General features: G+C 64.1%; 8 pseudogenes; all 8 read left to right on the top strand.

The window, feature by feature from the left end:
* The first annotated feature begins 1638 nt into the window (after positions 1–1638).
* LOC142876232 (uncharacterized) lies at positions 1639–1758 on the top strand (annotated as a pseudogene).
* Positions 1759–5197: 3439 nt separating this feature from the next.
* LOC142876233 (uncharacterized) lies at positions 5198–5317 on the top strand (annotated as a pseudogene).
* A 3445-nt stretch (positions 5318–8762) lies between these two features.
* LOC142876178 (uncharacterized) lies at positions 8763–8881 on the top strand (annotated as a pseudogene).
* A 3472-nt stretch (positions 8882–12353) lies between these two features.
* Positions 12354–12473, top strand: LOC142876234 (uncharacterized; annotated as a pseudogene).
* Positions 12474–15948: 3475 nt separating this feature from the next.
* Positions 15949–16068, top strand: LOC142876291 (uncharacterized; annotated as a pseudogene).
* A 3454-nt stretch (positions 16069–19522) lies between these two features.
* LOC142876179 (uncharacterized) lies at positions 19523–19641 on the top strand (annotated as a pseudogene).
* Positions 19642–23113: 3472 nt separating this feature from the next.
* LOC142876235 (uncharacterized) lies at positions 23114–23233 on the top strand (annotated as a pseudogene).
* A 3473-nt stretch (positions 23234–26706) lies between these two features.
* Positions 26707–26826, top strand: LOC142876292 (uncharacterized; annotated as a pseudogene).
* Positions 26827–26992: the final 166 nt, after the last annotated feature.

Genomic DNA, 26992 nt, shown 5'->3' on the forward strand with positions numbered 1-26992 from the left:
GGGGAGGAGGAGGAGGAGGAGGAGGTGGGAAGGGCCGGGGCCTGCAGTCCTGTTCCCGGGGTGGCACGGCAAGTGGCTTCTTCCACAGGCTGCTTGGCCTGGGCTCCCTGTACCTGGGCCTTTGGGGGACTGGCCCTGTGCTTGCCAACACTTCCTGCAGGGACCCAGAGCTGGGAGGTGGCATCTCTCAGCCCTGGGTCGGGCAGAGCCCCAGCGGGCCATGCCCACAACCTCTCTCAGCACCGGTCCCCCAGAAGGCTCCTTTGGGACCAGGATTCTCTTGCGGTGACTCTTTAAGGTCTGGCCCCTGGATGGAGGGGCACCAGGAGTAGAGGAGCAGGAAGGGGAAGGGGGTGGCCATGCGAGGGGACACTTTGAGGCCAAGTCCCAGCTTCAGCCTGATCCTCCTGGGAACCCCGCTCTGAGACAAGGAGCCGGGCTTCGCATTCCCACAGCAGCCAGTCGTGGGCTGAGGACACCTGGGGCCTTGGGAACTCCCTGGCTTCTCCTTGGTTTAACATCTAGAGCTGCTTGTGAATCGGGCCGCCACACACACCCGAGTGCAGGTGTCTTCCGCACAGACTGCGGGCCTCGCTCTTCTGAACGCCGCTAGCTCGCCACCCACCCACGGGTGAACCTGGTCAGGGTGCTTTCTCTCGGGGGCAGACTCTTTTCCGGGCGGGCTACCGGTGTCTCTGTTTGCTCGTTTCTTTCTTCCATTTCGGGAAAGGCTTCCTTGCTGGGTGTGGAAATCTCCTATGCCTTCCCTCGCCTATTCTGTCAGCTTTCAAATTCTCTTTCAGTTGCCACCCTCACAGATGGATTAGGAAACTCTTTCCGGTGCACTCATTAGTGAAATGACCTCAATGAAGCTGGAATCCAATATCAAATGGCCGATTTTTAGCGAGTCCACACGCCAGGGTGGTCGGGGTCCAATGCAGCCCCGGCCAGGCCCAGGCCCCTTGGACCGGGCCACAGGAGGACACAGAGGAGGGTCCCGGCCCCCACGAAGCGGTGCCGGCGGTTCTCCAGGGGCTTGGGCGTTTTCCAGAGGTAGGAGATGGAGGGGACTGATTTCTTCAGCGCCCCACAAACCACGCCACCCCACCCCACCCATGGGACACATCCCCAGAGAGAGACGCCCCATACACTGGCTCCCCTCCCCCTTGCGCTGTGCCCCAGCCCTGGCCCGGGGGAATAGGCGGCAGCCCACCCACAGGGCGAGGGGGGGCACAGCTGAAAGGGGTTGTGGGGGAGGGCGGCCCCTGGCTGGGGTCAAAGGGCGCGCGCGTGCGCAGTCAGCGTCAGCGGCGGCGACGCGCTGGGGGTGGGCAGCGGGTAGGTGAAGGAGGCCGGGCGAGGAGACGAGGGGGGCTGGGAGGGCTCCACCTTGGCGAGTCCAGCCGTGGAGGCGCATCTTGTGTGAGTGTGAGTGAGTGTGAGTGTGTGTGTGTGTGTATAGAGAGACAGCCCCCCGCCCCGCCCCGCCCATCACCCCCGTCCCTGGGAGCCCACGGGACCCGGCCGGCGAGCTCAACAGGCCCGGCCCGGCGCGGGGCCTGGGGCGGGAGGCGGCGGCGGGGGGAAAGCGCAGAGAGGCTCGGCTTCTTGAGCGGGGCAGGGGCGCCCTCCGCTGCCGTCTAGGGCCACACCACCCTGAACGCCCCCCGATCTCGTCTGGTCTCGGAAGCTAAGCAGGGTCGGGCCCGGTCAGTACTTGGATGGGAGACCGCCTGGGAATACCGGGGGCCACAGGCTGCTTCTTTTTTTTTTTTTTTTTTTTTGCCTCTTGTTCTGTCCCCTTTCTGGGAGCGCGGCGGCGGCCCGGGGTGGGGGTGACCCCAACCCTCAGCGCCCGCCGCGGTGCCTGGCGCCTCAGCCCGCACCGTGGGGCCTCCTCTTGTCCCAAGCCGCGACACCGCCGCCACGCGGCAGCATGCGTGGCATCTGGACTGTCAGGTCTCAGACCAAAGGTCTGCTCTGTGGGAACAGACACGCTGGAGAAAACCTTGAGAGTCTGAGAGGGGAGGGAGTTCCAGAAGAAGGCCAGGATGTCATTTTGAGGGAGTATGTGACCAGAACTCGTCCCGTTGCTTTTGGGGGTTCTATGGGCTCCACGCAGGAATCTTTGGTGGTGGCACCTGATGTTGGGGGATCCGGAGTCACACCCAGACCTGCTCCACAGGCCTCCTTTTACTTTTCTCTTCGGATTCATGATTTTTAAAAAGTGTCTCTTACCTCTATGATTGCATTTTCTTTTCTCTCTCTTTTCAAGCAGATGATGGGAGTACAAGTATTCAGGTGACATGTGTTGCCCGTGCACCCCTCCCCCCTGTGTTCTCATTCATATACCTCTCATGTTGTTCCAGCGTATTGTGGGGGTACCAGTGTTAAGGTCGGGTACAGTTGCCCTCTCCAAGCCTCCCCCCTGGGGTCAGAGCTTCAAGTGCGCCCATCCCCCAGTCGGTGCGCACCCACCCCATTCCTAATGGATGTGGATGCCCATCGCCTCCCCCCACCCGCCCGACACCCACCCGATGAAGGTGATTCCTCTCCGTCCACTTAGGTGTCCATCCGTTCGTACCAATTTGCTGGTGAGCGCGCTCACGTGGTGCTCGTGTGTCCATTCTTGGGATACCTGGCTTACTGGAACGGGTTCCAGCTCTGGCCAGGAGAACACGAGAGGCGCCCTCTCACCGCTGCTCCTCACAGCCGAATGGCACTCCGTGGTGTCCACGCGCCACATTTTATTAATGCACTCCTGGATGGATGGGCACTCGGGTCGCTTCCACGTCTTTGCGATTGTGAATTGTGCCCTAACTGTCACCCTACCCCTTACCCAGCCCGTCTCCTCTGCCCCTGCCTGACGCACTCCTCCCCGGCCAGGCCCGTCACTGTCCTGGGCCCCCGCCTGACCGGCTCCTCCCCGCCCGGCCTGTCACCGTCCTCTGCCCCTGCCTGACATGCTCCTTCCCGCCCGGCCTCTCACCGTCCTCGGCCCCTGCCTGACCGGCTCCTCCGTCGCCTGGGCCTTCCAAGGGCTTGGTGTGGAGGCTGCTTCCAGGAAGCCCTCCAGAAACCCGGCAGCAGGGTGGCCGCAGCAGTCTCCAGCAGCCTTCCCTAAGTCGAGTGCGGGGGACGTGCCCCCGCTGTGCCGCGGGGGGCCCAGCCTGGTGTCTTCCCTGATGCCCTGCGGCTGCCGGCTGGGGCTGCCGCTCCCCGCGAGGGGAGAGCCGCGGAGGTGGGGACCGCCTCCTGATGGGGACGTACGTACACGCAGCTCTCCACGTCGGATCCCGGGGCTCTCTGTCCTGCCCGAAGGCCCAGCGGGCCTGCGGGTCCTTAGAGTGGCAAAAACATCCGAAAGCTGAGACTGAGGGTCCGGTGGGTGTCTGCACTTTTGTGCTGGGCACCCCAGGGAGGCCCGGGGGCTGGCTGGACAACGTGGTCTGCTGGGCGGGGGGGGTTGGAGGAGCAACTGATGCCCTTCGCACCTTGGGTAGCAAGAGTCTGAGGTGTCTCTGAGCCCTGTGCCATGTCCGGGGGCGGGGCGCGGGGGGGGGAGGAGGAGGAGGAGGAGGAGGTGGGAAGGGCCAGGGCCTGCAGTCCTGTTCCCGGGGTGGCACGGCAAGTGGCTTCTTCCACAGGCTGCTTGGCCTGGGCTCCCTGTACCTGGGCCTTTGGGGGACTGGCCCTGTGCTTGCCAACACTTCCTGCAGGGACCCAGAGCTGGGAGGTGGCATCTCTCAGCCCTGGGTCGGGCAGAGCCCCAGCGGGCCATGCCCACAACCTCTCTCAGCACCGGTCCCCCAGAAGGCTCCTTTGGGACCAGGATTCTCTTGCGGTGACTCTTTAAGGTCTGGCCCCTGGATGGAGGGGCACCAGGAGTAGAGGAGCAGGAAGGGGAAGGGGGTGGCCATGCGAGGGGACACTTTGAGGCCAAGTCCCAGCTTCAGCCTGATCCTCCTGGGAACCCCGCTCTGAGACAAGGAGCCGGGCTTCGCATTCCCACAGCAGCCAGTCGTGGGCTGAGGACACCTGGGGCCTTGGGAACTCCCTGGCTTCTCCTTGGTTTAACATCTAGAGCTGCTTGTGAATCGGGCCGCCACACACACCCGAGTGCAGGTGTCTTCCGCACAGACTGCGGGCCTCGCTCTTCTGAACGCCGCTAGCTCGCCACCCACCCACGGGTGAACCTGGTCAGGGTGCTTTCTCTCGGGGGCAGACTCTTTTCCGGGCGGGCTACCGGTGTCTCTGTTTGCTCGTTTCTTTCTTCCATTTCGGGAAAGGCTTCCTTGCTGGGTGTGGAAATCTCCTATGCCTTCCCTCGCCTATTCTGTCAGCTTTCAAATTCTCTTTCAGTTGCCACCCTCACAGATGGATTAGGAAACTCTTTCCGGTGCACTCATTAGTGAAATGACCTCAATGAAGCTGGAATCCAATATCAAATGGCCGATTTTTAGCGAGTCCACACGCCAGGGTGGTCGGGGTCCAATGCAGCCCCGGCCAGGCCCAGGCCCCTTGGACCGGGCCACAGGAGGACACAGAGGAGGGTCCCGGCCCCCACGAAGCGGTGCCGGCGGTTCTCCAGGGGCTTGGGCGTTTTCCAGAGGTAGGAGATGGAGGGGACTGATTTCTTCAGCGCCCCACAAACCACGCCACCCCACCCCACCCATGGGACACATCCCCAGAGAGAGACGCCCCATACACTGGCTCCCCTCCCCCTTGCGCTGTGCCCCAGCCCTGGCCCGGGGGAATAGGCGGCAGCCCACCCACAGGGCGAGGGGGGGCACAGCTGAAAGGGGTTGTGGGGGAGGGCGGCCCCTGGCTGGGGTCAAAGGGCGCGCGCGTGCGCAGTCAGCGTCAGCGGCGGCGACGCGCTGGGGGTGGGCAGCGGGTAGGTGAAGGAGGCCGGGCGAGGAGACGAGGGGGGCTGGGAGGGCTCCACCTTGGCGAGTCCAGCCGTGGAGGCGCATCTTGTGTGAGTGTGAGTGAGTGTGAGTGTGTGTGTGTGTGTATAGAGAGACAGCCCCCCGCCCCGCCCCGCCCATCACCCCCGTCCCTGGGAGCCCACGGGACCCGGCCGGCGAGCTCAACAGGCCCGGCCCGGCGCGGGGCCTGGGGCGGGAGGCGGCGGCGGGGGGAAAGCGCAGAGAGGCTCGGCTTCTTGAGCGGGGCAGGGGCGCCCTCCGCCGCCGTCTAGGGCCACACCACCCTGAACGCCCCCCGATCTCGTCTGGTCTCGGAAGCTAAGCAGGGTCGGGCCCGGTCAGTACTTGGATGGGAGACCGCCTGGGAATACCGGGGGCCACAGGCTGCTTCTTTTTTTTTTTTTTTTTTTTTGCCTCTTGTTCTGTCCCCTTTCTGGGAGCGCGGCGGCGGCCCGGGGTGGGGGTGACCCCAACCCTCAGCGCCCGCCGCGGTGCCTGGCGCCTCAGCCCGCACCGTGGGGCCTCCTCTTGTCCCAAGCCGCGACACCGCCGCCACGCGGCAGCATGCGTGGCATCTGGACTGTCAGGTCTCAGACCAAAGGTCTGCTCTGTGGGAACAGACACGCTGGAGAAAACCTTGAGAGTCTGAGAGGGGAGGGAGTTCCAGAAGAAGGCCAGGATGTCATTTTGAGGGAGTATGTGACCAGAACTCGTCCCGTTGCTTTTGGGGGTTCTATGGGCTCCACGCAGGAATCTTTGGTGGTGGCACCTGATGTTGGGGGATCCGGAGTCACACCCAGACCTGCTCCACAGGCCTCCTTTTACTTTTCTCTTCGGATTCATGATTTTTAAAAAGTGTCTCTTACCTCTATGATTGCATTTTCTTTTCTCTCTCTTTTCAAGCAGATGATGGGAGTACAAGTATTCAGGTGACATGTGTTGCCCGTGCACCCCTCCCCCCTGTGTTCTCATTCATATACCTCTCATGTTGTTCCAGCGTATTGTGGGGGTACCAGTGTTAAGGTCGGGTACAGTTGCCCTCTCCAAGCCTCCCCCCTGGGGTCAGAGCTTCAAGTGCGCCCATCCCCCAGTCGGTGCGCACCCACCCCATTCCTAATGGATGTGGATGCCCATCGCCTCCCCCCACCCGCCCGACACCCACCCGATGAAGGTGATTCCTCTCCGTCCACTTAGGTGTCCATCCGTTCGTACCAATTTGCTGGTGAGCGCGCTCACGTGGTGCTCGTGTGTCCATTCTTGGGATACCTGGCTTACTGGAACGGGTTCCAGCTCTGGCCAGGAGAACACGAGAGGCGCCCTCTCACCGCTGCTCCTCACAGCCGAATGGCACTCCGTGGTGTCCACGCGCCACATTTTATTAATGCACTCCTGGATGGATGGGCACTCGGGTCGCTTCCACGTCTTTGCGATTGTGAATTGTGCCCTAACTGTCACCCTACCCCTTACCCAGCCCGTCTCCTCTGCCCCTGCCTGACGCACTCCTCCCCGGCCAGGCCCGTCACTGTCCTGGGCCCCCGCCTGACCGGCTCCTCCCCGCCCGGCCTGTCACCGTCCTCTGCCCCTGCCTGACATGCTCCTTCCCGCCCGGCCTCTCACCGTCCTCGGCCCCTGCCTGACCGGCTCCTCCGTCGCCTGGGCCTTCCAAGGGCTTGGTGTGGAGGCTGCTTCCAGGAAGCCCTCCAGAAACCCGGCAGCAGGGTGGCCGCAGCAGTCTCCAGCAGCCTTCCCTAAGTCGAGTGCGGGGGACGTGCCCCCGCTGTGCCGCGGGGGGCCCAGCCTGGTGTCTTCCCTGATGCCCTGCGGCTGCCGGCTGGGGCTGCCGCTCCCCGCGAGGGGAGAGCCGCGGAGGTGGGGACCGCCTCCTGATGGGGACGTACGTACACGCAGCTCTCCACGTCGGATCCCGGGGCTCTCTGTCCTGCCCGAAGGCCCAGCGGGCCTGCGGGTCCTTAGAGTGGCAAAAACATCCGAAAGCTGAGACTGAGGGTCCGGTGGGTGTCTGCACTTTTGTGCTGGGCACCCCAGGGAGGCCCGGGGGCTGGCTGGACAACGTGGTCTGCTGGGCGGGGGGGGTTGGAGGAGCAACTGATGCCCTTCGCACCTTGGGTAGCAAGAGTCTGAGGTGTCTCTGAGCCCTGTGCCATGTCCGGGGGCGGGGCGCGGGGGGGGGAGGAGGAGGAGGAGGAGGAGGTGGGAAGGGCCGGGGCCTGCAGTCCTGTTCCCGGGGTGGCACGGCAAGTGGCTTCTTCCACAGGCTGCTTGGCCTGGGCTCCCTGCACCTGGGCCTTTGGGGGACTGGCCCTGTGCTTGCCAACACTTCCTGCAGGGACCCAGAGCTGGGAGGTGGCATCTCTCAGCCCTGGGTCGGGCAGAGCCCCAGCGGGCCATGCCCACAACCTCTCTCAGCACCGGTCCCCCAGAAGGCTCCTTTGGGACCAGGATTCTCTTGCGGTGACTCTTTAAGGTCTGGCCCCTGGATGGAGGGGCACCAGGAGTAGAGGAGCAGGAAGGGGAAGGGGGTGGCCATGCGAGGGGACACTTTGAGGCCAAGTCCCAGCTTCAGCCTGATCCTCCTGGGAACCCCGCTCTGAGACAAGGAGCCGGGCTTCGCATTCCCACAGCAGCCAGTCGTGGGCTGAGGACACCTGGGGCCTTGGGAACTCCCTGGCTTCTCCTTGGTTTAACATCTAGAGCTGCTTGTGAATCGGGCCGCCACACACACCCGAGTGCAGGTGTCTTCCGCACAGACTGCGGGCCTCGCTCTTCTGAACGCCGCTAGCTCGCCACCCACCCACGGGTGAACCTGGTCAGGGTGCTTTCTCTCGGGGGCAGACTCTTTTCCGGGCGGGCTACCGGTGTCTCTGTTTGCTCGTTTCTTTCTTCCATTTCGGGAAAGGCTTCCTTGCTGGGTGTGGAAATCTCCTATGCCTTCCCTCGCCTATTCTGTCAGCTTTCAAATTCTCTTTCAGTTGCCACCCTCACAGATGGATTAGGAAACTCTTTCCGGTGCACTCATTAGTGAAATGACCTCAATGAAGCTGGAATCCAATATCTAATGGCCGATTTTTAGCGAGTCCACACGCCAGGGTGGTCGGGGTCCAATGCAGCCCCGGCCAGGCCCAGGCCCCTTGGACCGGGCCACAGGAGGACACAGAGGAGGGTCCCGGCCCCCACGAAGCGGTGCCGGCGGTTCTCCACGGGCTTGGGCGTTTTCCAGAGGTAGGAGATGGAGGGGACTGATTTCTTCAGCGCCCCACAAACCACGCCACCCCACCCCACCCATGGGACACATCCCCAGAGAGAGACGCCCCATACACTGGCTCCCCTCCCCCTTGCGCTGTGCCCCAGCCCTGGCCCGGGGGAATAGGCGGCAGCCCACCCACAGGGCGAGGGGGGGCACAGCTGAAAGGGGTTGTGGGGGAGGGCGGCCCCTGGCTGGGGTCAAAGGGCGCGCGCGTGCGCAGTCAGCGTCAGCGGCGGCGACGCGCTGGGGGTGGGCAGCGGGTAGGTGAAGGAGGCCGGGCGAGGAGACGAGGGGGGCTGGGAGGGCTCCACCTTGGCGAGTCCAGCCGTGGAGGCGCATCTTGTGTGAGTGTGAGTGAGTGTGAGTGTGTGTGTGTGTGTATAGAGAGACAGCCCCCCGCCCCGCCCCGCCCATCACCCCCGTCCCTGGGAGCCCACGGGACCCGGCCGGCGAACTCAACAGGCCCGGCCTGGCGCGGGGCCTGGGGCGGGAGGCGGCGGCGGCGGCGGCGGGAAAGCGCAGAGAGGCTCGGCTTCTTGAGCGGGGCAGGGGCGCCCTCCGCCGCCGTCTAGGGCCACACCACCCTGAACGCCCCCGATCTCGTCTGGTCTCGGAAGCTAAGCAGGGTCGGGCCCGGTCAGTACTTGGATGGGAGACTGCCTGGGAATACCGGGGGCCACAGGCTGCTTCTTTTTTTTTTTTTTTTTTTTTTGCCTCTTGTTCTGTCCCCTTTCTGGGAGCGCGGCGGCGGCCCGGGGTGGGGGTGACCCCAACCCTCAGCGCCCGCCGCGCTGCCTGGCGCCTCAGCCCGCACCGTGGGGCCTCCTCTTGTCCCAAGCCGCGACACCGCCGCCACGCGGCAGCATGCGTGGCATCTGGACTGTCAGGTCTCAGACCAAAGGTCTGCTCTGTGGGAACAGACACGCTGGAGAAAACCTTGAGAGTCTGAGAGGGGAGGGAGTTCCAGAAGAAGGCCAGGATGTCATTTTGAGGGAGTATGTGACCAGAACTCGTCCCGTTGCTTTTGGGGGTTCTATGGGCTCCACGCAGGAATCTTTGGTGGTGGCACCTGATGTTGGGGGATCCGGAGTCACACCCAGACCTGCTCCACAGGCCTCCTTTTACTTTTCTCTTCGGATTCATGATTTTTAAAAAGTGTCTCTTACCTCTATGATTGCATTTTCTTTTCTCTCTCTTTTCAAGCAGATGATGGGAGTACAAGTATTCAGGTGACATGTGTTGCCCGTGCACCCCTCCCCCCTGTGTTCTCATTCATATACCTCTCATGTTGTTCCAGCGTATTGTGGGGGTACCAGTGTTAAGGTCGGGTACAGTTGCCCTCTCCAAGCCTCCCCCCTGGGGTCAGAGCTTCAAGTGCGCCCATCCCCCAGTCGGTGCGCACCCACCCCATTCCTAATGGATGTGGATGCCCATCGCCTCCCCCCACCCGCCCGACACCCACCCGATGAAGGTGATTCCTCTCCGTCCACTTAGGTGTCCATCCGTTCGTACCAATTTGCTGGTGAGCGCGCTCACGTGGTGCTCGTGTGTCCATTCTTGGGATACCTGGCTTACTGGAACGGGTTCCAGCTCTGGCCAGGAGAACACGAGAGGCGCCCTCTCACCGCTGCTCCTCACAGCCGAATGGCACTCCGTGGTGTCCACGCGCCACATTTTATTAATGCACTCCTGGATGGATGGGCACTCGGGTCGCTTCCACGTCTTTGCGATTGTGAATTGTGCCCTAACTGTCACTCTACCCCTTACCCAGCCCGTCTCCTCTGCCCCTGCCTGACGCACTCCTCCCCGGCCAGGCCCGTCACTGTCCTGGGCCCCCGCCTGACCGGCTCCTCCCCGCCCGGCCTGTCACCGTCCTCTGCCCCTGCCTGACATGCTCCTTCCCGCCCGGCCTCTCACCGTCCTCGGCCCCTGCCTGACCGGCTCCTCCGTCGCCTGGGCCTTCCAAGGGCTTGGTGTGGAGGCTGCTTCCAGGAAGCCCTCCAGAAACCCGGCAGCAGGGTGGCCGCAGCAGTCTCCAGCAGCCTTCCCTAAGTCGAGTGCGGGGGACGTGCCCCCGCTGTGCCGCGGGGGGCCCAGCCTGGTGTCTTCCCTGATGCCCTGCGGCTGCCGGCTGGGGCTGCCGCTCCCCGCGAGGGGAGAGCCGCGGAGGTGGGGACCGCCTCCTGATGGGGACGTACGTACACGCAGCTCTACACGTCGGATCCCGGGGCTCTCTGTCCTGCCCGAAGGCCCAGCGGGCCTGCGGGTCCTTAGAGTGGCAAAAACATCTGAAAGCTGAGACTGAGGGTCCGGTGGGTGTCTGCACTTTTGTGCTGGGCACCCCAGGGAGGCCCGGGGGCTGGCTGGACAACGTGGTCTGCTGGGCGGGGGGGGTTGGAGGAGCAACTGATGCCCTTCGCACCTTGGGTAGCAAGAGTCTGAGGTGTCTCTGAGCCCTGTGCCATGTCCGGGGGGGGGGGGCGCGGGGGGGGGAGGAGGAGGAGGAGGAGGAGGTGGGAAGGGCCGGGGCCTGCAGTCCTGTTCCCGGGGTGGCACGGCAAGTGGCTTCTTCCACAGGCTGCTTGGCCTGGGCTCCCTGCACCTGGGCCTTTGGGGGACTGGCCCTGTGCTTGCCAACACTTCCTGCAGGGACCCAGAGCTGGGAGGTGGCATCTCTCAGCCCTGGGTCGGGCAGAGCCCCAGCGGGCCATGCCCACAACCTCTCTCAGCACCGGTCCCCCAGAAGGCTCCTTTGGGACCAGGATTCTCTTGCGGTGACTCTTTAAGGTCTGGCCCCTGGATGGAGGGGCACCAGGAGTAGAGGAGCAGGAAGGGGAAGGGGGTGGCCATGCGAGGGGACACTTTGAGGCCAAGTCCCAGCTTCAGCCTGATCCTCCTGGGAACCCCGCTCTGAGACAAGGAGCCGGGCTTCGCATTCCCACAGCAGCCAGTCGTGGGCTGAGGACACCTGGGGCCTTGGGAACTCCCTGGCTTCTCCTTGGTTTAACATCTAGAGCTGCTTGTGAATCGGGCCGCCACACACACCCGAGTGCAGGTGTCTTCCGCACAGACTGCGGGCCTCGCTCTTCTGAACGCCGCTAGCTCGCCACCCACCCACGGGTGAACCTGGTCAGGGTGCTTTCTCTCGGGGGCAGACTCTTTTCCGGGCGGGCTACCGGTGTCTCTGTTTGCTCGTTTCTTTCTTCCATTTCGGGAAAGGCTTCCTTGCTGGGTGTGGAAATCTCCTATGCCTTCCCTCGCCTATTCTGTCAGCTTTCAAATTCTCTTTCAGTTGCCACCCTCACAGATGGATTAGGAAACTCTTTCCGGTGCACTCATTAGTGAAATGACCTCAATGAAGCTGGAATCCAATATCTAATGGCCGATTTTTAGCGAGTCCACACGCCAGGGTGGTCGGGGTCCAATGCAGCCCCGGCCAGGCCCAGGCCCCTTGGACCGGGCCACAGGAGGACACAGAGGAGGGTCCCGGCCCCCACGAAGCGGTGCCGGCGGTTCTCCACGGGCTTGGGCGTTTTCCAGAGGTAGGAGATGGAGGGGACTGATTTCTTCAGCGCCCCACAAACCACGCCACCCCACCCCACCCATGGGACACATCCCCAGAGAGAGACGCCCCATACACTGGCTCCCCTCCCCCTTGCGCTGTGCCCCAGCCCTGGCCCGGGGGAATAGGCGGCAGCCCACCAACAGGGCGAGGGGGGGCACAGCTGAAAGGGGTTGTGGGGGAGGGCGGCCCCTGGCTGGGGTCAAAGGGCGCGCGCGTGCGCAGTCAGCGTCAGCGGCGGCGACGCGCTGGGGGTGGGCAGCGGGTAGGTGAAGGAGGCCGGGCGAGGAGACGAGGGGGGCTGGGAGGGCTCCACCTTGGCGAGTCCAGCCGTGGAGGCGCATCTTGTGTGAGTGTGAGTGAGTGTGAGTGTGTGTGTGTGTGTATAGAGAGACAGCCCCCCGCCCCGCCCCGCCCATCACCCCCGTCCCTGGGAGCCCACGGGACCCGGCCGGCGAGCTCAACAGGCCCGGCCCGGCGCGGGGCCTGGGGCGGGAGGCGGCGGCGGCGGCGGCGGCGGCGGCGGCGGCGGCGGCGGGGGGAAAGCGCAGAGAGGCTCGGCTTCTTGAGCGGGGCAGGGGCGCCCTCCGCCGCCGTCTAGGGCCACACCACCCTGAACGCCCCCCGATCTCGTCTGGTCTCGGAAGCTAAGCAGGGTCGGGCCCGGTCAGTACTTGGATGGGAGACCGCCTGGGAATACCGGGGGCCACAGGCTGCTTCTTTTTTTTTTTTTTTTTTTTTGCCTCTTGTTCTGTCCCCTTTCTGGGAGCGCGGCGGCGGCCCGGGGTGGGGGTGACCCCAACCCTCAGCGCCCGCCGCGCTGCCTGGCGCCCCAGCCCGCACCGTGGGGCCTCCTCTTGTCCCAAGCCGCGACACCGCCGCCACGCGGCAGCATGCGTGGCATCTGGACTGTCAGGTCTCAGACCAAAGGTCTGCTCTGTGGGAACAGACACGCTGGAGAAAACCTTGAGAGTCTGAGAGGGGAGGGAGTTCCAGAAGAAGGCCAGGATGTCATTTTGAGGGAGTATGTGACCAGAACTCGTCCCGTTGCTTTTGGGGGTTCTATGGGCTCCACGCAGGAATCTTTGGTGGTGGCACCTGATGTTGGGGGATCCGGAGTCACACCCAGACCTGCTCCACAGGCCTCCTTTTACTTTTCTCTTCGGATTCATGATTTTTAAAAAGTGTCTCTTACCTCTATGATTGCATTTTCTTTTCTCTCTCTTTTCAAGCAGATGATGGGAGTACAAGTATTCAGGTGACATGTGTTGCCCGTGCACCCCTCCCCCCTGTGTTCTCATTCATATACCTCTCATGTTGTTCCAGCGTATTGTGGGGGTACCAGTGTTAAGGTCGGGTACAGTTGCCCTCTCCAAGCCTCCCCCCTGGGGTCAGAGCTTCAAGTGCGCCCATCCCCCAGTCGGTGCGCACCCACCCCATTCCTAATGGATGTGGATGCCCATCGCCTCCCCCCACCCGCCCGACACCCACCCGATGAAGGTGATTCCTCTCCGTCCACTTAGGTGTCCATCCGTTCGTACCAATTTGCTGGTGAGCGCGCTCACGTGGTGCTCGTGTGTCCATTCTTGGGATACCTGGCTTACTGGAACGGGTTCCAGCTCTGGCCAGGAGAACACGAGAGGCGCCCTCTCACCGCTGCTCCTCACAGCCGAATGGCACTCCGTGGTGTCCACGCGCCACATTTTATTAATGCACTCCTGGATGGATGGGCACTCGGGTCGCTTCCACGTCTTTGCGATTGTGAATTGTGCCCTAACTGTCACTCTACCCCTTACCCAGCCCGTCTCCTCTGCCCCTGCCTGACGCACTCCTCCCCGGCCAGGCCCGTCACTGTCCTGGGCCCCCGCCTGACCGGCTCCTCCCCGCCCGGCCTGTCACCGTCCTCTGCCCCTGCCTGACATGCTCCTTCCCGCCCGGCCTCTCACCGTCCTCGGCCCCTGCCTGACCGGCTCCTCCGTCGCCTGGGCCTTCCAAGGGCTTGGTGTGGAGGCTGCTTCCAGGAAGCCCTCCAGAAACCCGGCAGCAGGGTGGCCGCAGCAGTCTCCAGCAGCCTTCCCTAAGTCGAGTGCGGGGGACGTGCCCCCGCTGTGCCGCGGGGGGCCCAGCCTGGTGTCTTCCCTGATGCCCTGCGGCTGCCGGCTGGGGCTGCCACTCCCCGCGAGGGGAGAGCCGCGGAGGTGGGGACCGCCTCCTGATGGGGACGTACGTACACGCAGCTCTACACGTCGGATCCCGGGGCTCTCTGTCCTGCCCGAAGGCCCAGCGGGCCTGCGGGTCCTTAGAGTGGCAAAAACATCCGAAAGCTGAGACTGAGGGTCCGGTGGGTGTCTGCACTTTTGTGCTGGGCACCCCAGGGAGGCCCGGGGGCTGGCTGGACAACGTGGTCTGCTGGGCGGGGGGGGGTTGGAGGAGCAACTGATGCCCTTCGCACCTTGGGTAGCAAGAGTCTGAGGTGTCTCTGAGCCCTGTGCCATGTCCGGGGGGGGGGGGCGCGGGGGGGGGAGGAGGAGGAGGAGGAGGAGGTGGGAAGGGCCGGGGCCTGCAGTCCTGTTCCCGGGGTGGCACGGCAAGTGGCTTCTTCCACAGGCTGCTTGGCCTGGGCTCCCTGCACCTGGGCCTTTGGGGGACTGGCCCTGTGCTTGCCAACACTTCCTGCAGGGACCCAGAGCTGGGAGGTGGCATCTCTCAGCCCTGGGTCGGGCAGAGCCCCAGCGGGCCATGCCCACAACCTCTCTCAGCACCGGTCCCCCAGAAGGCTCCTTTGGGACCAGGATTCTCTTGCGGTGACTCTTTAAGGTCTGGCCCCTGGATGGAGGGGCACCAGGAGTAGAGGAGCAGGAAGGGGAAGGGGGTGGCCATGCGAGGGGACACTTTGAGGCCAAGTCCCAGCTTCAGCCTGATCCTCCTGGGAACCCCGCTCTGAGACAAGGAGCCGGGCTTCGCATTCCCACAGCAGCCAGTCGTGGGCTGAGGACACCTGGGGCCTTGGGAACTCCCTGGCTTCTCCTTGGTTTAACATCTAGAGCTGCTTGTGAATCGGGCCGCCACACACACCCGAGTGCAGGTGTCTTCCGCACAGACTGCGGGCCTCGCTCTTCTGAACGCCGCTAGCTCGCCACCCACCCACGGGTGAACCTGGTCAGGGTGCTTTCTCTCGGGGGCAGACTCTTTTCCGGGCGGGCTACCGGTGTCTCTGTTTGCTCGTTTCTTTCTTCCATTTCGGGAAAGGCTTCCTTGCTGGGTGTGGAAATCTCCTATGCCTTCCCTCGCCTATTCTGTCAGCTTTCAAATTCTCTTTCAGTTGCCACCCTCACAGATGGATTAGGAAACTCTTTCCGGTGCACTCATTAGTGAAATGACCTCAATGAAGCTGGAATCCAATATCTAATGGCCGATTTTTAGCGAGTCCACACGCCAGGGTGGTCGGGGTCCAATGCAGCCCCGGCCAGGCCCAGGCCCCTTGGACCGGGCCACAGGAGGACACAGAGGAGGGTCCCGGCCCCCAAGAAGCGGTGCCGGCGGTTCTCCAGGGGCTTGGGCGTTTTCCAGAGGTAGGAGATGGAGGGGACTGATTTCTTCAGCGCCCCACAAACCACGCCACCCCACCCCACCCATGGGACACATCCCCAGAGAGAGACGCCCCATACACTGGCTCCCCTCCCCCTTGCGCTGTGCCCCAGCCCTGGCCCGGGGGAATAGGCGGCAGCCCACCCACAGGGCGAGGGGGGGCACAGCTGAAAGGGGTTGTGGGGGAGGGCGGCCCCTGGCTGGGGTCAAAGGGCGCGCGCGTGCGCAGTCAGCGTCAGCGGCGGCGACGCGCTGGGGGTGGGCAGCGGGTAGGTGAAGGAGGCCGGGCGAGGAGACGAGGGGGGCTGGGAGGGCTCCACCTTGGCGAGTCCAGCCGTGGAGGCGCATCTTGTTTGAGTGTGAGTGAGTGTGAGTGTGTGTGTGTGTGTATAGAGAGACAGCCCCCCGCCCCGCCCCGCCCATCACCCCCGTCCCTGGGAGCCCACGGGACCCGGCCGGCGAGCTCAACAGGCCCGGCCCGGCGCGGGGCCTGGGGCGGGAGGCGGCGGCGGCGGCGGCGGCGGCGGCGGCGGCGGCGGCGGCGGGGGGAAAGCGCAGAGAGGCTCGGCTTCTTGAGCGGGGCAGGGGCGCCCTCCGCCGCCGTCTAGGGCCACACCACCCTGAACGCCCCCCGATCTCGTCTGGTCTCGGAAGCTAAGCAGGGTCGGGCCCGGTCAGTACTTGGATGGGAGACTGCCTGGGAATACCGGGGGCCACAGGCTGCTTCTTTTTTTTTTTTTTTTTTTTGCCTCTTGTTCTGTCCCCTTTCTGGGAGCGCGGCGGCGGCCCGGGGTGGGGGTGACCCCAACCCTCAGCGCCCGCCGAGCTGCCTGGCGCCCCAGCCCGCACCGTGGGGCCTCCTCTTGTCCCAAATCGCGACACCGCCGCCACGCGGCAGCATGCGTGGCATCTGGACTGTCAGGTCTCAGACCAAAGGTCTGCTCTGTGGGAACCGACACGCTGGAGAAAACCTTGAGAGTCTGAGAGGGGAGGGAGTTCCAGAAGAAGGCCAGGATGTCATTTTGAGGGAGTATGTGACCAGAACTCGTCCCGTTGCTTTTGGGGGTTCTATGGGCTCCACGCAGGAATCTTTGGTGGTGGCACCTGATGTTGGGGGATCCGGAGTCACACCCAGACCTGCTCCACAGGCCTCCTTTTACTTTTCTCTTCGGATTCATGATTTTTAAAAAGTGTCTCTTACCTCTATGATTGCATTTTCTTTTCTCTCTCTTTTCAAGCAGATGATGGGAGTACAAGTATTCAGGTGACATGTGTTGCCCGTGCACCCCTCCCCCCTGTGTTCTCATTCATATACCTCTCATGTTGTTCCAGCGTATTGTGGGGGTACCAGTGTTAAGGTCGGGTACAGTTGCCCTCTCCAAGCCTCCCCCCTGGGGTCAGAGCTTCAAGTGCGCCCATCCCCCAGTCGGTGCGCACCCACCCCATTCCTAATGGATGTGGATGCCCATCGCCTCCCCCCACCCGCCCGACACCCACCCGATGAAGGTGATTCCTCTCCGTCCACTTAGGTGTCCATCCGTTCGTACCAATTTGCTGGTGAGCGCGCTCACGTGGTGCTCGTGTGTCCATTCTTGGGATACCTGGCTTACTGGAACGGGTTCCAGCTCTGGCCAGGAGAACACGAGAGGCGCCCTCTCACCGCTGCTCCTCACAGCCGAATGGCACTCCGTGGTGTCCACGCGCCACATTTTATTAATGCACTCCTGGATGGATGGGCACTCGGGTCGCTTCCACGTCTTTGCGATTGTGAATTGTGCCCTAACTGTCACTCTACCCCTTACCCAGCCCGTCTCCTCTGCCCCTGCCTGACGCACTCCTCCCCGGCCAGGCCCGTCACTGTCCTGGGCCCCCGCCTGACCGGCTCCTCCCCGCCCGGCCTGTCACCGTCCTCTGCCCCTGCCTGACATGCTCCTTCCCGCCCGGCCTCTCACCGTCCTCGGCCCCTGCCTGACCGGCTCCTCCGTCGCCTGGGCCTTCCAAGGGCTTGGTGTGGAGGCTGCTTCCAGGAAGCCCTCCAGAAACCCGGCAGCAGGGTGGCCGCAGCAGTCTCCAGCAGCCTTCCCTAAGTCGAGTGCGGGGGACGTGCCCCCGCTGTGCCGCGGGGGGCCCAGCCTGGTGTCTTCCCTGATGCCCTGCGGCTGCCGGCTGGGGCTGCCGCTCCCCGCGAGGGGAGAGCCGCGGAGGTGGGGACCGCCTCCTGATGGGGACGTACGTACACGCAGCTCTCCACGTCGGATCCCGGGGCTCTCTGTCCTGCCCGAAGGCCCAGCGGGCCTGCGGGTCCTTAGAGTGGCAAAAACATCCGAAAGCTGAGACTGAGGGTCCGGTGGGTGTCTGCACTTTTGTGCTGGGCACCCCAGGGAGGCCCGGGGGCTGGCTGGACAACGTGGTCTGCTGGGCGGGGGGGGGTTGGAGGAGCAACTGATGCCCTTCGCACCTTGGGTAGCAAGAGTCTGAGGTGTCTCTGAGCCCTGTGCCATGTCCGGGGGCGGGGCGCGGGGGGGGGAGGAGGAGGAGGAGGAGGAGGTGGGAAGGGCCGGGGCCTGCAGTCCTGTTCCCGGGGTGGCACGGCAAGTGGCTTCTTCCACAGGCTGCTTGGCCTGGGCTCCCTGCACCTGGGCCTTTGGGGGACTGGCCCTGTGCTTGCCAACACTTCCTGCAGGGACCCAGAGCTGGGAGGTGGCATCTCTCAGCCCTGGGTCGGGCAGAGCCCCAGCGGGCCATGCCCACAACCTCTCTCAGCACCGGTCCCCCAGAAGGCTCCTTTGGGACCAGGATTCTCTTGCGGTGACTCTTTAAGGTCTGGCCCCTGGATGGAGGGGCACCAGGAGTAGAGGAGCAGGAAGGGGAAGGGGGTGGCCATGCGAGGGGACACTTTGAGGCCAAGTCCCAGCTTCAGCCTGATCCTCCTGGGAACCCCGCTCTGAGACAAGGAGCCGGGCTTCGCATTCCCACAGCAGCCAGTCGTGGGCTGAGGACACCTGGGGCCTTGGGAACTCCCTGGCTTCTCCTTGGTTTAACATCTAGAGCTGCTTGTGAATCGGGCCGCCACACACACCCGAGCGCAGGTGTCTTCCGCACAGACTGCGGGCCTCGCTCTTCTGAACGCCGCTAGCTCGCCACCCACCCACGGGTGAACCTGGTCAGGGTGCTTTCTCTCGGGGGCAGACTCTTTTCCGGGCGGGCTACCGGTGTCTCTGTTTGCTCGTTTCTTTCTTCCATTTCGGGAAAGGCTTCCTTGCTGGGTGTGGAAATCTCCTATGCCTTCCCTCGCCTATTCTGTCAGCTTTCAAATTCTCTTTCAGTTGCCACCCTCACAGATGGATTAGGAAACTCTTTCCGGTGCACTCATTAGTGAAATGACCTCAATGAAGCTGGAATCCAATATCTAATGGCCGATTTTTAGCGAGTCCACACGCCAGGGTGGTCGGGGTCCAATGCAGCCCCGGCCAGGCCCAGGCCCCTTGGACCGGGCCACAGGAGGACACAGAGGAGGGTCCCGGCCCCCACGAAGCGGTGCCGGCGGTTCTCCACGGGCTTGGGCGTTTTCCAGAGGTAGGAGATGGAGGGGACTGATTTCTTCAGCGCCCCACAAACCACGCCACCCCACCCCACCCATGGGACACATCCCCAGAGAGAGACGCCCCATACACTGGCTCCCCTCCCCCTTGCGCTGTGCCCCAGCCCTGGCCCGGGGGAATAGGCGGCAGCCCACCCACAGGGCGAGGGGGGGCACAGCTGAAAGGGGTTGTGGGGGAGGGCGGCCCCTGGCTGGGGTCAAAGGGCGCGCGCGTGCGCAGTCAGCGTCAGCGGCGGCGACGCGCTGGGGGTGGGCAGCGGGTAGGTGAAGGAGGCCAGGCGAGGAGACGAGGGGGGCTGGGAGGGCTCCACCTTGGCGAGTCCAGCCGTGGAGGCGCATCTTGTGTGAGTGTGAGTGAGTGTGAGTGTGTGTGTGTGTGTATAGAGAGACAGCCCCCCGCCCCGCCCCGCCCATCACCCCCGTCCCTGGGAGCCCACGGGACCCGGCCGGCGAACTCAACAGGCCCGGCCCGGCGCGGGGCCTGGGGCGGGAGGCGGCGGCGGCGGCGGCGGCGGCGGCGGGAAAGCGCAGAGAGGCTCGGCTTCTTGAGCGGGGCAGGGGCGCCCTCCGCCGCCGTCTAGGGCCACACCACCCTGAACGCCCCCGATCTCGTCTGGTCTCGGAAGCTAAGCAGGGTCGGGCCCGGTCAGTACTTGGATGGGAGACTGCCTGGGAATACCGGGGGCCACAGGCTGCTTCTTTTTTTTTTTTTTTTTTTTTTGCCTCTTGTTCTGTCCCCTTTCTGGGAGCGCGGCGGCGGCCCGGGGTGGGGGTGACCCCAACCCTCAGCGCCCGCCGCGCTGCCTGGCGCCTCAGCCCGCACCGTGGGGCCTCCTCTTGTCCCAAGCCGCGACACCGCCGCCACGCGGCAGCATGCGTGGCATCTGGACTGTCAGGTCTCAGACCAAAGGTCTGCTCTGTGGGAACAGACACGCTGGAGAAAACCTTGAGAGTCTGAGAGGGGAGGGAGTTCCAGAAGAAGGCCAGGATGTCATTTTGAGGGAGTATGTGACCAGAACTCGTCCCGTTGCTTTTGGGGGTTCTATGGGCTCCACGCAGGAATCTTTGGTGGTGGCACCTGATGTTGGGGGATCCGGAGTCACACCCAGACCTGCTCCACAGGCCTCCTTTTACTTTTCTCTTCGGATTCATGATTTTTAAAAAGTGTCTCTTACCTCTATGATTGCATTTTCTTTTCTCTCTCTTTTCAAGCAGATGATGGGAGTACAAGTATTCAGGTGACATGTGTTGCCCGTGCACCCCTCCCCCCTGTGTTCTCATTCATATACCTCTCATGTTGTTCCAGCGTATTGTGGGGGTACCAGTGTTAAGGTCGGGTACAGTTGCCCTCTCCAAGCCTCCCCCCTGGGGTCAGAGCTTCAAGTGCGCCCATCCCCCAGTCGGTGCGCACCCACCCCATTCCTAATGGATGTGGATGCCCATCGCCTCCCCCCACCCGCCCGACACCCACCCGATGAAGGTGATTCCTCTCCGTCCACTTAGGTGTCCATCCGTTCGTACCAATTTGCTGGTGAGCGCGCTCACGTGGTGCTCGTGTGTCCATTCTTGGGATACCTGGCTTACTGGAACGGGTTCCAGCTCTGGCCAGGAGAACACGAGAGGCGCCCTCTCACCGCTGCTCCTCACAGCCGAATGGCACTCCGTGGTGTCCACGCGCCACATTTTATTAATGCACTCCTGGATGGATGGGCACTCGGGTCGCTTCCACGTCTTTGCGATTGTGAATTGTGCCCTAACTGTCACTCTACCCCTTACCCAGCCCGTCTCCTCTGCCCCTGCCTGACGCACTCCTCCCCGGCCAGGCCCGTCACTGTCCTGGGCCCCCGCCTGACCGGCTCCTCCCCGCCCGGCCTGTCACCGTCCTCTGCCCCTGCCTGACATGCTCCTTCCCGCCCGGCCTCTCACCGTCCTCGGCCCCTGCCTGACCGGCTCCTCCGTCGCCTGGGCCTTCCAAGGGCTTGGTGTGGAGGCTGCTTCCAGGAAGCCCTCCAGAAACCCGGCAGCAGGGTGGCCGCAGCAGTCTCCAGCAGCCTTCCCTAAGTCGAGTGCGGGGGACGTGCCCCCGCTGTGCCGCGGGGGGCCCAGCCTGGTGTCTTCCCTGATGCCCTGCGGCTGCCGGCTGGGGCTGCCGCTCCCCGCGAGGGGAGAGCCGCGGAGGTGGGGACCGCCTCCTGATGGGGACGTACGTACACGCAGCTCTACACGTCGGATCCCGGGGCTCTCTGTCCTGCCCGAAGGCCCAGCGGGCCTGCGGGTCCTTAGAGTGGCAAAAACATCTGAAAGCTGAGACTGAGGGTCCGGTGGGTGTCTGCACTTTTGTGCTGGGCACCCCAGGGAGGCCCGGGGGCTGGCTGGACAACGTGGTCTGCTGGGCGGGGGGGGTTGGAGGAGCAACTGATGCCCTTCGCACCTTGGGTAGCAAGAGTCTGAGGTGTCTCTGAGCCCTGTGCCATGTCCGGGGGGGGGGGGCGCGGGGGGGGGAGGAGGAGGAGGAGGAGGAGGTGGGAAGGGCCGGGGCCTGCAGTCCTGTTCCCGGGGTGGCACGGCAAGTGGCTTCTTCCACAGGCTGCTTGGCCTGGGCTCCCTGCACCTGGGCCTTTGGGGGACTGGCCCTGTGCTTGCCAACACTTCCTGCAGGGACCCAGAGCTGGGAGGTGGCATCTCTCAGCCCTGGGTCGGGCAGAGCCCCAGCGGGCCATGCCCACAACCTCTCTCAGCACCGGTCCCCCAGAAGGCTCCTTTGGGACCAGGATTCTCTTGCGGTGACTCTTTAAGGTCTGGCCCCTGGATGGAGGGGCACCAGGAGTAGAGGAGCAGGAAGGGGAAGGGGGTGGCCATGCGAGGGGACACTTTGAGGCCAAGTCCCAGCTTCAGCCTGATCCTCCTGGGAACCCCGCTCTGAGACAAGGAGCCGGGCTTCGCATTCCCACAGCAGCCAGTCGTGGGCTGAGGACACCTGGGGCCTTGGGAACTCCCTGGCTTCTCCTTGGTTTAACATCTAGAGCTGCTTGTGAATCGGGCCGCCACACACACCCGAGTGCAGGTGTCTTCCGCACAGACTGCGGGCCTCGCTCTTCTGAACGCCGCTAGCTCGCCACCCACCCACGGGTGAACCTGGTCAGGGTGCTTTCTCTCGGGGGCAGACTCTTTTCCGGGCGGGCTACCGGTGTCTCTGTTTGCTCGTTTCTTTCTTCCATTTCGGGAAAGGCTTCCTTGCTGGGTGTGGAAATCTCCTATGCCTTCCCTCGCCTATTCTGTCAGCTTTCAAATTCTCTTTCAGTTGCCACCCTCACAGATGGATTAGGAAACTCTTTCCGGTGCACTCATTAGTGAAATGACCTCAATGAAGCTGGAATCCAATATCTAATGGCCGATTTTTAGCGAGTCCACACGCCAGGGTGGTCGGGGTCCAATGCAGCCCCGGCCAGGCCCAGGCCCCTTGGACCGGGCCACAGGAGGACACAGAGGAGGGTCCCGGCCCCCACGAAGCGGTGCCGGCGGTTCTCCACGGGCTTGGGCGTTTTCCAGAGGTAGGAGATGGAGGGGACTGATTTCTTCAGCGCCCCACAAACCACGCCACCCCACCCCACCCATGGGACACATCCCCAGAGAGAGACGCCCCATACACTGGCTCCCCTCCCCCTTGCGCTGTGCCCCAGCCCTGGCCCGGGGGAATAGGCGGCAGCCCACCAACAGGGCGAGGGGGGGCACAGCTGAAAGGGGTTGTGGGGGAGGGCGGCCCCTGGCTGGGGTCAAAGGGCGCGCGCGTGCGCAGTCAGCGTCAGCGGCGGCGACGCGCTGGGGGTGGGCAGCGGGTAGGTGAAGGAGGCCGGGCGAGGAGACGAGGGGGGCTGGGAGGGCTCCACCTTGGCGAGTCCAGCCGTGGAGGCGCATCTTGTGTGAGTGTGAGTGAGTGTGAGTGTGTGTGTGTGTGTATAGAGAGACAGCCCCCCGCCCCGCCCCGCCCATCACCCCCGTCCCTGGGAGCCCACGGGACCCGGCCGGCGAGCTCAACAGGCCCGGCCCGGCGCGGGGCCTGGGGCGGGAGGCGGCGGCGGCGGCGGCGGCGGCGGCGGCGGCGGCGGCGGGGGGAAAGCGCAGAGAGGCTCGGCTTCTTGAGCGGGGCAGGGGCGCCCTCCGCCGCCGTCTAGGGCCACACCACCCTGAACGCCCCCCGATCTCGTCTGGTCTCGGAAGCTAAGCAGGGTCGGGCCCGGTCAGTACTTGGATGGGAGACCGCCTGGGAATACCGGGGGCCACAGGCTGCTTCTTTTTTTTTTTTTTTTTTTTGCCTCTTGTTCTGTCCCCTTTCTGGGAGCGCGGCGGCGGCCCGGGGTGGGGGTGACCCCAACCCTCAGCGCCCGCCGCGCTGCCTGGCGCCCCAGCCCGCACCGTGGGGCCTCCTCTTGTCCCAAGCCGCGACACCGCCGCCACGCGGCAGCATGCGTGGCATCTGGACTGTCAGGTCTCAGACCAAAGGTCTGCTCTGTGGGAACAGACACGCTGGAGAAAACCTTGAGAGTCTGAGAGGGGAGGGAGTTCCAGAAGAAGGCCAGGATGTCATTTTGAGGGAGTATGTGACCAGAACTCGTCCCGTTGCTTTTGGGGGTTCTATGGGCTCCACGCAGGAATCTTTGGTGGTGGCACCTGATGTTGGGGGATCCGGAGTCACACCCAGACCTGCTCCACAGGCCTCCTTTTACTTTTCTCTTCGGATTCATGATTTTTAAAAAGTGTCTCTTACCTCTATGATTGCATTTTCTTTTCTCTCTCTTTTCAAGCAGATGATGGGAGTACAAGTATTCAGGTGACATGTGTTGCCCGTGCACCCCTCCCCCCTGTGTTCTCATTCATATACCTCTCATGTTGTTCCAGCGTATTGTGGGGGTACCAGTGTTAAGGTCGGGTACAGTTGCCCTCTCCAAGCCTCCCCCCTGGGGTCAGAGCTTCAAGTGCGCCCATCCCCCAGTCGGTGCGCACCCACCCCATTCCTAATGGATGTGGATGCCCATCGCCTCCCCCCACCCGCCCGACACCCACCCGATGAAGGTGATTCCTCTCCGTCCACTTAGGTGTCCATCCGTTCGTACCAATTTGCTGGTGAGCGCGCTCACGTGGTGCTCGTGTGTCCATTCTTGGGATACCTGGCTTACTGGAACGGGTTCCAGCTCTGGCCAGGAGAACACGAGAGGCGCCCTCTCACCGCTGCTCCTCACAGCCGAATGGCACTCCGTGGTGTCCACGCGCCACATTTTATTAATGCACTCCTGGATGGATGGGCACTCGGGTCGCTTCCACGTCTTTGCGATTGTGAATTGTGCCCTAACTGTCACTCTACCCCTTACCCAGCCCGTCTCCTCTGCCCCTGCCTGACGCACTCCTCCCCGGCCAGGCCCGTCACTGTCCTGGGCCCCCGCCTGACCGGCTCCTCCCCGCCCGGCCTGTCACCGTCCTCTGCCCCTGCCTGACATGCTCCTTCCCGCCCGGCCTCTCACCGTCCTCGGCCCCTGCCTGACCGGCTCCTCCGTCGCCTGGGCCTTCCAAGGGCTTGGTGTGGAGGCTGCTTCCAGGAAGCCCTCCAGAAACCCGGCAGCAGGGTGGCCGCAGCAGTCTCCAGCAGCCTTCCCTAAGTCGAGTGCGGGGGACGTGCCCCCGCTGTGCCGCGGGGGGCCCAGCCTGGTGTCTTCCCTGATGCCCTGCGGCTGCCGGCTGGGGCTGCCACTCCCCGCGAGGGGAGAGCCGCGGAGGTGGGGACCGCCTCCTGATGGGGACGTACGTACACGCAGCTCTACACGTCGGATCCCGGGGCTCTCTGTCCTGCCCGAAGGCCCAGCGGGCCTGCGGGTCCTTAGAGTGGCAAAAACATCCGAAAGCTGAGACTGAGGGTCCGGTGGGTGTCTGCACTTTTGTGCTGGGCACCCCAGGGAGGCCCGGGGGCTGGCTGGACAACGTGGTCTGCTGGGCGGGGGGGGGTTGGAGGAGCAACTGATGCCCTTCGCACCTTGGGTAGCAAGAGTCTGAGGTGTCTCTGAGCCCTGTGCCATGTCCGGGGGGGGGGGCGCGGGGGGGGGAGGAGGAGGAGGAGGAGGAGGTGGGAAGGGCCGGGGCCTGCAGTCCTGTTCCCGGGGTGGCACGGCAAGTGGCTTCTTCCACAGGCTGCTTGGCCTGGGCTCCCTGCACCTGGGCCTTTGGGGGACTGGCCCTGTGCTTGCCAACACTTCCTGCAGGGACCCAGAGCTGGGAGGTGGCATCTCTCAGCCCTGGGTCGGGCAGAGCCCCAGCGGGCCATGCCCACAACCTCTCTCAGCACCGGTCCCCCAGAAGGCTCCTTTGGGACCAGGATTCTCTTGCGGTGACTCTTTAAGGTCTGGCCCCTGGATGGAGGGGCACCAGGAGTAGAGGAGCAGGAAGGGGAAGGGGGTGGCCATGCGAGGGGACACTTTGAGGCCAAGTCCCAGCTTCAGCCTGATCCTCCTGGGAACCCCGCTCTGAGACAAGGAGCCGGGCTTCGCATTCCCACAGCAGCCAGTCGTGGGCTGAGGACACCTGGGGCCTTGGGAACTCCCTGGCTTCTCCTTGGTTTAACATCTAGAGCTGCTTGTGAATCGGGCCGCCACACACACCCGAGTGCAGGTGTCTTCCGCACAGACTGCGGGCCTCGCTCTTCTGAACGCCGCTAGCTCGCCACCCACCCACGGGTGAACCTGGTCAGGGTGCTTTCTCTCGGGGGCAGACTCTTTTCCGGGCGGGCTACCGGTGTCTCTGTTTGCTCGTTTCTTTCTTCCATTTCGGGAAAGGCTTCCTTGCTGGGTGTGGAAATCTCCTATGCCTTCCCTCGCCTATTCTGTCAGCTTTCAAATTCTCTTTCAGTTGCCACCCTCACAGATGGATTAGGAAACTCTTTCCGGTGCACTCATTAGTGAAATGACCTCAATGAAGCTGGAATCCAATATCTAATGGCCGATTTTTAGCGAGTCCACACGCCAGGGTGGTCGGGGTCCAATGCAGCCCCGGCCAGGCCCAGGCCCCTTGGACCGGGCCACAGGAGGACACAGAGGAGGGTCCCGGCCCCCAAGAAGCGGTGCCGGCGGTTCTCCAGGGGCTTGGGCGTTTTCCAGAGGTAGGAGATGGAGGGGACTGATTTCTTCAGCGCCCCACAAACCACGCCACCCCACCCCACCCATGGGACACATCCCCAGAGAGAGACGCCCCATACACTGGCTCCCCTCCCCCTTGCGCTGTGCCCCAGCCCTGGCCCGGGGGAATAGGCGGCAGCCCACCCACAGGGCGAGGGGGGGCACAGCTGAAAGGGGTTGTGGGGGAGGGCGGCCCCTGGCTGGGGTCAAAGGGCGCGCGCGTGCGCAGTCAGCGTCAGCGGCGGCGACGCGCTGGGGGTGGGCAGCGGGTAGGTGAAGGAGGCCGGGCGAGGAGACGAGGGGGGCTGGGAGGGCTCCACCTTGGCGAGTCCAGCCGTGGAGGCGCATCTTGTTTGAGTGTGAGTGAGTGTGAGTGTGTGTGTGTGTGTATAGAGAGACAGCCCCCCGCCCCGCCCCGCCCATCACCCCCGTCCCTGGGAGCCCACGGGACCCGGCCGGCGAGCTCAACAGGCCCGGCCCGGCGCGGGGCCTGGGGCGGGAGGCGGCGGCGGCGGCGGCGGCGGCGGCGGCGGCGGCGGCGGCGGGGGGAAAGCGCAGAGAGGCTCGGCTTCTTGAGCGGGGCAGGGGCGCCCTCCGCCGCCGTCTAGGGCCACACCACCCTGAACGCCCCCCGATCTCGTCTGGTCTCGGAAGCTAAGCAGGGTCGGGCCCGGTCAGTACTTGGATGGGAGACTGCCTGGGAATACCGGGGGCCACAGGCTGCTTCTTTTTTTTTTTTTTTTTTTGCCTCTTGTTCTGTCCCCTTTCTGGGAGCGCGGCGGCGGCCCGGGGTGGGGGTGACCCCAACCCTCAGCGCCCGCCGCGCTGCCTGGCGCCCCAGCCCGCACCGTGGGGCCTCCTCTTGTCCCAAATCGCGACACCGCCGCC

This window comes from Microcebus murinus, chromosome 14 (assembly GCF_040939455.1).
Source record: "Microcebus murinus isolate Inina chromosome 14, M.murinus_Inina_mat1.0, whole genome shotgun sequence".
NCBI lineage: Eukaryota > Metazoa > Chordata > Mammalia > Primates > Cheirogaleidae > Microcebus > Microcebus murinus.